This window comes from Mycteria americana, chromosome 2 (assembly GCF_035582795.1).
Source record: "Mycteria americana isolate JAX WOST 10 ecotype Jacksonville Zoo and Gardens chromosome 2, USCA_MyAme_1.0, whole genome shotgun sequence".
Lineage (NCBI taxonomy): Eukaryota > Metazoa > Chordata > Aves > Ciconiiformes > Ciconiidae > Mycteria > Mycteria americana.
Window position 1 is genome coordinate 118652213 of NC_134366.1, and position 10355 is coordinate 118662567.

General features: G+C 43.8%; 1 protein-coding gene across 3 annotated transcripts in view; it reads right to left on the reverse strand.

The window, feature by feature from the left end:
* The window catches only part of RALBP1 (ralA binding protein 1), a 36951-nt gene extending 30868 nt beyond the window's left edge, over nt 1-6083 (reverse strand). For 2 of the 3 annotated variants that reach the window (XM_075494371.1, XM_075494372.1), the window contains exon 1: nt 5887-6083. The gene's annotated coding sequence lies outside the window, so the exon portion shown is untranslated. Of the gene's footprint in view, nt 1-5837 lie in introns of all 3 variants that reach the window. The other variant, XM_075494373.1, reaches the window with a different exon arrangement.
* Nucleotides 6084-10355: the final 4272 nt, after the last annotated feature.

Genomic DNA, 10355 nt, shown 5'->3' on the forward strand with positions numbered 1-10355 from the left:
ATTACTTCCTCTTTCAGCTGCAAAGCTGCATTTCATTTCCTCCAACAACTTTTAAAATCCTTTTCAAAACATGACTGATAAAAACACACCTGATCACCAGTGGTACAAGTTGTATAAATTTTGGAGAAGTGCAACCCCAAATTTCAGGATTAAAACTTCAGAAGCACGACCTGTGAAAGATCTCTATATCTAAAATTAGCTTGCAAGTGGCCAGCACAAAGAAAACTTACAGATTTTGTAAAGATTGAAACATCTAAAGAACAAGAAAAGCTAAAACCCCTAGACTGAAATAATCCAGGGAGTTTCTGGCTAAATCTATTCAATCAGTTGTTTTTTTCTTCCTCCCAAGCTCTTACATTTTTAGTCCATTCAATCAATTAAAAAAAAATTCCCCTCAAATATGAAAAGCTCTTTAGGCTATCTTAAAAGAACAGCATCTCCTTTGAAGCCACCACAACTGAAAATTAAAAGAGGAGGGTGGCAGATGATACTTTTCTTCAAATCCAATTAAAAAAAAAAAAAAAAAGGTATTTTAGGTTTTGTACAGATTAGCATTATGCTTTTATATAGCATTTGGTTCACAATATTAAAATCTACTGGAGTTAGATTATTACAAATATAGTAAAATATCTGCCAATTTAATTATCTTACATCAGGCAATATTAAATTAATACACTCAATATTAAGTATGTGAAAGCAGTGTATTGGACAGAGGAAAACAATAACCAAGAATTACGGACCTCCATAGTAACATGATAGAAAAACACTACTAATAGCACGAAATGAGAACGTTTCATTGCTGCCATGTTTAGCATTAGAATTTACATTCAGCATTCACTCCTATTTTAAAAAGTTAGGTATGGTTTTAAAGAGAAGTGATACCCTTGCAGAATTCTTACTAAATTTTTTGTGAAAAAGAGAAGCTGCAATTTTCGGCACTGTGATAGCTCTTTTTCAAGTGTCAAGCTAATAGTATTATCATCATACACTGTGTTTTTAAAAACCATGTATCCAGCTCAAGCTCTGGTAGTATCAGAGATCTATGTCCAGTCCCAAGAGTTCCTTCCTGCCAGATGTCTGTCTTCTAGCACGAAGCTCAGTTACTCATAATACAGAAGCCCAGGGATCCTACTGCGACTGTAAAACAGGAAGTAAACTTCATGTGATGACTTAAGCTAGATCATAGAAACATGTGAAATTTTCATACTACAGAGGGCAAAAACGAAACAAAAATACATTTTATCTATACATAAGTATATGAACTGACCCAAGTGAAGAGTTATTCACTGCTAGCAAATGTACAAAACAACCAACCTGAAACTAAATTTATTGTCCTTAAAATAATTTTCAGTTTGGTCCAAACTTGCATTCTGATTTGGAATGTCAAACCTTACCACCAAGCACTCGTTCCTCACTCTTCCTCTACGGCAGCCATCTGGCCCCTTCCCACCTGACACAAGCAGCCATCACTCATCCCCTTCTTTCCTTGTGTGCCTCCAGAGACCAAAATAGCCAGTCTAAAAAAGCTCAGTTCCTTGTGAGCAAGAAGGATAATAAAGAAGGCAATGTGCAAATGAGAAATCTGTTCCTCCTAGTCGCAAAGTTGCCCCTTCAATTGCTCTGAAGTAGAGGGCAGTACCTACTCCTGTGAAAAAGCATATCCCCCAGAAGCTAAAATAGTGCATCTCTGCACACTTATGCAAGGTCGTCCACAGCGCTGTGCTTCGTGTTGGGCTGTAGCTGGCAAGAATCATTAAGCCATTCCGTGTTTCATCCAGGAAAAGACAGTAGCCCAGATGGAAGCAAGCCAGGCATTGCCTACAAGGTCATACCGTAACTTAATCTGTAACACCAAGGACCGTAAACCTTCTTTTAGAGAAATTGCATTGTAGTTGCATTGTTTGCTTAAGGTTTATATTTCTATATATCTTCCCAGCACTTAAAACAAATGGAAAGATGACAAACTATTAGCAATTAAGGGCACACCAATGAGGATGGAGTGACTTACATCACGCCCTTCTATTACTATTATATCAGAACAACTGCATGATTTAATTCTGCACATAGAAGACAATACTAAATTTGATTATTCAAAACTAAACATAACATTTTCTCTACTAAAGTTTTTTTAAACTGGGCTACATATCACATTAATTTGCGCTATCAAACAGCTCACTATACTTATTCAGATTTACATTATTACTGTTTTAGCAACTGGTGAGCAAATTTTCTTTATTTCTTTCTTTATTTCTTTCTTTATTATTATAAAATTCTGTGTTTATTAAATAATTAGTTGCTATTTTTCAGTCAGGATGTTATGCCAAGCTGCTTCTGGAAGAAACTGGGAAACGTTCATTATCTGTACTTTTGTTTACTTAGTATTACAGAAGCTACACAAGGATAAAATACCAAACCATGTTCTCTATTTAAATACATCTTATTTACTTACCAAAGGAAATACTACTTGTAGGTAGTGAACTGATTGCTCTTAAACATTGTGATCTCATGTTTTCGAATTGATAGATGTGAGTCTCCCGTGCATACTTGGAATTCATAGATTAGACAAGAACAAAAGATACCTTCTGCTTTTTCAATGCACAACTAATAATAAGTGACACTAAGAACCCCAGTTATATTTCCCAAATATTTTTGGTCAGACAAATTTTGTTTAGGTATTAACTTTGGTTTTTACCTTCTTAATAAATTACTTTATCCACTGAAGCCACTGTACTTCGTATTTATCTTTTTCACAAATTCTTCCCTATTAGTTCCAAATTGTCACATGACTTTACTGATGAAACCTAAATAAAATCATTTTTACTAGTACAGTATCTTCTAGTAACAGGACAGAATAAACTATAATCTCTTTGGATATATCTGAGCTGAGTGTTGCGTGAGTCTACTTACTGGATCACCACTCCTTACTCGGGCAATTACATATATCCCTCCCCACCCCACTTCCCAGCAGCTGCCCCAAGTAAGCAGTCATCCCCTATTTTCTACTGCAGCCTAAATAAAAACTGGAAGCAGGGAGCACGGGACCCCTGCTGTTACTCGGCTTCAGAGACAAAGGCTTGCTGTTGCTGCCGCCAACACCAAAGGCTCTTTCACTCTACTATACCTTCATAGCTTCAGCCAAGTTTGTATTTGCTGATGTCAAGCCCAAAAGGTGAGGGATGGCTGGGATGGGAAGGATAAGCATGGACAGGAAAGGAGTCATACTCTTCCTTTTTATCAAATCAACCTCCATCATTACCCTTCCATTTTCAGCCATGGAAGGCAGAAGATGTAACTGTTATTTGGACAGCAATCACCTCCCCTCTCAACACCACCACGTCTGGGGATGCAGTCTAAGTGCAAGCCTCCCACAGGCTACTTCCAGCCCAACTATGGGCTCATTTGAGATTTTTTTTTTTTTCAGCAACAATTTGAAAACTATGGTCCACGAGGCTCAGGTGAAAAGCAGAAAGAGCTGATGAATTCTTTAGGTGAAAATCTGAAGCAGGCACATGGCAAACCACGACTAGTTTTACGGGTAGTGAATTATTCACCGATTCAAAATAATCAGATGCATTAGTTCAGAGAAAAGCTTAGTAGGTTCTACTAGACATACAATAAACTGAGGATAAATGTCATATTATACTTTCTTTTGGCATTTTGAGGCCAACTACATGACACCAAGCTTTATAGAAGGAAAGCAGATTCGCGTTTGTTGGTATTTATTGCTAAACAGCAGCATCTTCCATATTAGTCTAAAAACAGCTTGTAAGAAACAGCAGTGTTTACTCAGAAAATATTCAAACCTTTTCTGTAAGAAAATACAGCTAAAACATATTAGGGAAATGCCTAAAGGGTACAACTGAGATCAGAACCCCTAAGTGTTAGATACAGTGCATATGCACATCGGTTTTGCTTTAACTACATCTACAGAATTAAGCCATGCAGCTCTGAAGCAAGAACGCAGTTATTGCAATACCAAGACAATATATTCTGGTATAGACATGCACATATAGAAATGGAAATAAGGTACCCTACAGAAAAAAGCTTTTTTCCCTGTATAACTACAATCACACCAAGGATTTTACAGTGAAATCCTTACTTTTGGGAAGAAAAAAAAAACCAAAGCAAACCAAAACACAAAACACGCCCTCCCACCCCTAAATACACCTTAACTAAGACAGAATGATGCCAGAGTTGCACCTGGAGTATTAACATTTTGAGGCAGCTATCCCTATCTTCTATTTCAGGTGTGGGAAGACTAAAGAACACAACTTATTTTCTCAAAGTTAGAAACGAGATCCCTAGAACAGGGAACATAAAGTTTTCTGCTTCTTCGTAATAAACACCCTATTTTTGACCTAGCCACCTAGAACATTGCAGCAGGGGGTTTGGTAAGTTTCAAACACTTAGAAATAGCAAACGTTCAAACCTACAACAGTTTGGAAACTTTTTTTAATTTCTATTTTACTTCTCTGTAGAAAAGAGCCCATCAAGAGCTCACACTGACTGCATAATTATACTGTACATGGACTGCACTAAAATGAACTGAAGAAGCCATATGGCACCATTCATCAGAAGCTGTAGGCAACACCTCAAATGACATCAAAACCCAAATCTAAGGGATCTCTCTCCCATTTTTCCTTAAGCTCGCTAATAAATTGACATCCATTATAATCCTGCATCATATCCAACAGAGCCTTAACATCACCCTTGAATGGGTGCATTATAGCAATGCTGAACATGCATGGTAAGCGCTTCAAGTGCTTTCCAGATGAGAAATAGGTATAAGAATGCAATTATGGCTATTTTGCAGTGCTGGAACAAAAGACTTACACAAATCCATCCGTTTTATGCAACTGGTAAAAAGGCCCTAGCCTATTATGTTTTATTATTATTCCTCATTAAGGATGACCATTAACCTCAGGGGCACTGGGGCCAGGGGGGAATCCAAACCACACCATTCTCATGAGCAGATACTTTAAAATTATCACGTGGATTGCTGGCATTTTCTTTGTGGTTTGTTTTAACATACATAAGCACTTAAAAGTAAGATCTGCTTATTTACTCATACATCACACACTGACATACGATGTATAACAGACGCTTTCTAAACGACATTATTAGCTAGAAAACACAGCATCCTTAGAACCTGTTAAACATACTAGATGTAGAAAACCGACAACAATGGTAAGAGTTTTTTGTTTTTTAAGATATGACCTCTAGATGAAGGTAAATGAATAAAAAAACCCGACGTCTTCCCCCACCCCAAACAACCTCACAGAAAGCGAGCCCGTAGCAGATCTCTAATCTGAGCCTGAGCTACAGTGAACCCCGCACGATTCAAAGTGCATAAACGCTGAAGGAAACGGGGTGCAAAAGGAGCCCGGCGCCCACCCTGAGGCGCACGATGCCAGTTCCCGTAAGGACAGGAGGGACAGCAAGGCCAGTAAGTAAGGCACACGGGCCGGGTCCTCCTCCCCAGCAGCCCGACGAAGAAGTCACCGCTGGGACGCACGGCCTGGGCCCAGCGCAGCACCCCCCACGCCTCCGCCGAGGCACGCAGGCCGGGCCGGGCCGAGCCGAGCCGCAGGGGACGGCAGTGCCCCGGGCCTGCGGAGCCGGCGCCACCAGCGGCCCCGGTCCGGGCGGGGGGGGGGGGGGGGGGGGGGAAGGGGGGCGGAGTCCCCAACGGCCCCTCCCCTCCCCCAGCCTCCGGGCAGCTCGGCCCGGCCCCTCCCCCACCCGGCAGCCGCGCCTGAGGGGCGGGGGCGGCTCCCCGCCGCCCGTTATCCCCCCCCTCCTCCCGCCAGCCCGGAGGCGGCTTCCGCGCCCCTCACCGGGAACGGCAGGGGGCCGGGCCGGAGACCCCCGCCCGCGGGCACTAACCGTCGGGGTCCCGCTCGCCGGCGCAGCGGCTCCGCCTCGGCCTCACGCGCGGGGCCCCGCCTCGCGCCCCATTCCGCCTCCGCCGCCCGGCTCGCAAGGACGGCCGGGGAGCGGCGCGAGCTGGCCACCGCGCAGGCGCCGCCGCCTCGCTCCGCGGCTCGGGGCGGCCGGGGGCGGGGGGGAGCGGCCTGCGGGGCGGGAGGCGCGTGCGCCGAAGGCCCATCACCCCCCCCCCTCCGAGAGGCGCTCTGCGCACGCGCAATCCTGGGAGGGCGGGGGAGGCTGGGCGGGGGCAGGGACCGCTCCCGCGCGCAGGGCATGACGGGCACTGTAGTTCTCTCGGGGACGGCTAGCGGCAGGCGAGGCCGGCCGGCTTCCGGCCGCCGGACTACAACTCCCAGCGACAGGCGCGCCGCGCCGTCGCCTGCTTGTTCCCTCGCCCCCTGATTTTTAAAGCCCCCAGGCCGGCGGTGGGAGTGGGCGCTGGTAGTCGGAGGGAGGCCGGGCGTGAAGAGAGCTGGCGGAAGCTGGGCAGCGAGGGGCTGCCTGAGGGGACCTCGGCGTCGGGCGCCCCGCGCCCCTCCTGCTTCAGTGAGCGATCTCCCGGCCGGGAAAAACCGGTAATGTAACTTCGTAAAGTTTCCTGAAGCCGCCGAGGGCAGACAGGTAGCGACCCCCCTGCTCTTCTGGGCGGATTTACAAGGAAATGTAAGCGTTAGCAGCGTATGACTAAACCCGGTGCGAGATAAAACCTGTAACAGCGGGAAGTCAGCAAACACCAAAAGCCGTTAATGCAAAGACAAGAGCTGACACAGCTCTGTAGGCGTTTACTTCTAGCCTGCTTTCCGAATAACGTTGCTGCTGACTTCTACGTTTGCAGCTCACACGGGAGCAGCCATCGACTTCGGCGTCATCTTGCATAACGAACCTGACCTTGAGTCGCTACCCGCTCGTCTCCGCCACTCTCTGGAATACAAGAAAATGGAGTAACACTCTGGATGCGACTTGGGGCGACCTGTGCCAAGAAACACATCTCCATCTCAACATGCATCCTGTTTACAGTGATGTTAAAAGGAATTTTGTATTCTCTGTCTCGTACAATGCAAGTTTCTGTTATGTTAAGCACCTGCATAATTTGAATCCCTTTCAGGATTCCTCATCAACAAGGGAATTTGTTTCAGTAAGAAGCGGGCCGATTCATTCCCACAGCCTCAAACATAATCCCATGGCTGTTGCACACATTAATACTGTGGCAGCGTGCCACCTGCTTCGTTTATTCACTTGAGATTCAATGCTGCTTAGTCCCTGTCAAATAGGCTCTTTGTGCAACCTCCTGCGGTAATGTAAAAGGTCCCCCACAGGAATTTGTGCTATTCAGTAGAAAATACAAAGGGGAGGGTTGTAAACACTCCGATTAGTGTTGGAGCACAGAGATATTGTCTCCACAACACACTACATAACCACGCAACTTGCAATTTACCTCCTTCCCCTCTAGAAGAAACAGCTTAACAGCAAGGGCTTACTGGTGTTTTTACTTAACATCGCAGCTAATGTTTTTTTGTTATACAAAGGCTGTGTTACTTCTGGCAAAAGAAGAGAGAAAGGTTACTTCAGTAACATCCCGTAGTAATTTGAGATGATTGCCTGTGAGGATCTCCACTTGAAGTGACAGTCGCCAGAGGCTCTCAACTCTCAAGAGTAAGTATTATCACAGGCTGTTGCCAACAAGTTCGCGCACAATGGGCCCATCAGCTAATGAACCCAGAATGAATCTTCTCCCATTTTTTCAAGACAACAAACGAGTGATTGTGTGGAGTGCTGACTAGACTAATTTACTGCCATGTGAAATACATTTGGATGACTTTTGACTTCAAAACTCATTGTGGTCCGAGGCCTACTTACAGAGACCGAGGCAGTTTCTTACACCCTCTGTGCCCCACGTTCACTCTAAATTCTTACTGCTTTAAGCACAAATTCAAGCAAGGACTCTGCTGTGGCAAGCTCTCTGCTTTGAAATTCAGTCTTGCTGATGTACCTGAGTGTCATAAGTGTAATAAAATAAAAATGGAGGGGAGCTCTAGAAAGCATTTTGTCAGAAAAAAAGGGAAAAAGGCAGAGCTGTGTTAATGAATGAATAATTCCTTCCCATTCCCTCTCAGTTATACTACTACTTCAAGAAAGCCAGTTTTGGGGTTGAGTCTGTCTTGGAGAGATGGAAGTCTACATGGGTTGTACTATTCTGGGATAGCTTTAGACACCCTACATAATTCTCATTAGCAGTAAAGGAATACACAGCAGTCATAAAGAGGTGTAGCTTATGAAAGGCACTGTTTGGCCACATATGGAAACACACATGCAAAACAATGAGAGCCTGAATGTACAATGGAAAAACTAGAATAGGTTAGTTAATGTCTTTGGGGAAAAAAAAAAAAAATCACTTATAAGTACCACCACACAACAGGAGAAAAGAGAGCCAGAACAGCTGTATGACACTGAACTCTGCCTATACACCTCCCATGAGTGCTACAGAGTCACATCATTCTGAGATCTTTGCAATAAGAAGAAAATTTAAGAATACTTAAGCAATGAAGAACATATTTTGGGTTTTGGCAGCCTTACATCTTAGATTTGTTTGAAAGGGATCTCTTTGTTCCTTGCAACGTCTTGTATGTTTCTCTTTGTTCCTTGCAACGTCTAAGTATGTTTTGCAATGCGAGTACCACAAACTTTAACAATGTACTGCTTGGTGAGATGTCACACCAAGAGCACACGGCAAATCTTGGTACAAATATTTCTTTTGCAAAACCCAACAGACATTATGATCAGCAAAAATGTTAGGTTATGCAATCAACACTCCTCTCCATGAGCATGAAGGGGCACAGCGGCACAACAGCAGGCGGGGGAACCTCAATATAGTACCCAGAGAAATAAGCCTGTCCCATGACTGCCATCAGCCCCTGGGCCAGGGGTCACACCCATCACTGAGAGTTATGGGAGAAGCTCTCCGGAGTACCTAAAAAGGTGGTGTTACTGCCTACACGAGTATGGGACTTATGGGATGTAGGGGAAGAGCATTTTGGGGTCACACAAGACTTACTACAGGATTTGTAGCAGAAGGACCAAAGGCAGGGAAAGGGAGGGATCAGGGTTGTTTGGGGAGGAACAAAGATGGGCAAAAAGAGGGATAAGAAGATAAAAGGGGCCAGTCAGCTGCAAAGAGGCTGCCAGTCAGTTCACTTGTCTGGCCCTGCCCTGCAGGTACCTCATCACCACAGCCTGTCCTGTCTTCTCATGAAACTCTTCTCCTGGCTGAGGGGGTCTCTGTGCTGTGTGCGTGGAGGTGTAAATGCCAGCCACTGGAGAGGAGACCACGAGTCACAGGGGTCTGCACATCTTGGGTGCCTGTGGCTGGAGAGACCAGTGTGTGTGTCAGTGTGCCATCGCCAGCAAACACCAAGCCAGACCAGCCAGCCACCAGGATGGGAGGCTTGGGAGCCAGGTATCAAAGCAGCCATAATTTTGGGATGGATACTGGAGAGACCATAGATACATTGTTAAAAAGATACAAGCAGGTGTTCTTATATTCATTTGTTAAGTACTAGATGTGAAGTCCATTAAATGTACTAAAAGCAAGCCAGGAACCCTAAGAAATGACAGGAAAGCAATGTCATGCTATGGCCATTGTACTCACTCTCTCTGCACAGTGTCAATGCTTCTGAAATTTAGGAACAACAAGTATCTGTGGAGAGAAACAAAACAAAACAACAAAAAACCAAACCCCTAAAACAAAGCAACTAAACAAAAACCTTCTCTACTTTTAGACAAAGAATAACAAAAGGCCTTCAACCCCTTCTCAGTCAGAACCCCAACAGACTAGGGATTTGTATAATTCCTTATTATATGCATTCCCTTTTTTGCTTCCCTGTAAGTTCAGTGATGTACAATTCTCTCCTGAAGGACAGTGATGCTTTACCTGGAGAAGATTCCTAGTCAGAAAAGTTTTTAAAGCATGGTCTTAAGTATTCTAAAACACTTAAGTAGGTGATGGTTTGCTGGTGTCCAGACCTAGGTGAAATAAGAGCCCCCAAAATAAATTATTATTTTTCTTGCAAAACGCAGTAAGACTAAATAAACAACCTTCCAAAATGATTAGATTTCTGTCAGAAAGAACATTTTGACTGTTAATAAAATTCTATTTTATTGATTTATGTAGAGAAAAAAATTAAAAGGCAACTACAATCTTAGTTTTGGAAAAAACTGCTGAAGATTTAATAATTCTCTGTATTATTCTGTCCATCTAGATCAGTAACTTTTATACTATGCTTCCTGGTAACATTTGCCCTGAGAAAATCATAAGAAAGCAAAACACATGAACCAGTAATGTCTTTTTATTAAAATACCTCTTAAAACACTCATCATAATAAAATACACTGGATGTTGCTGTATGACATTTGCATACACACAACGCT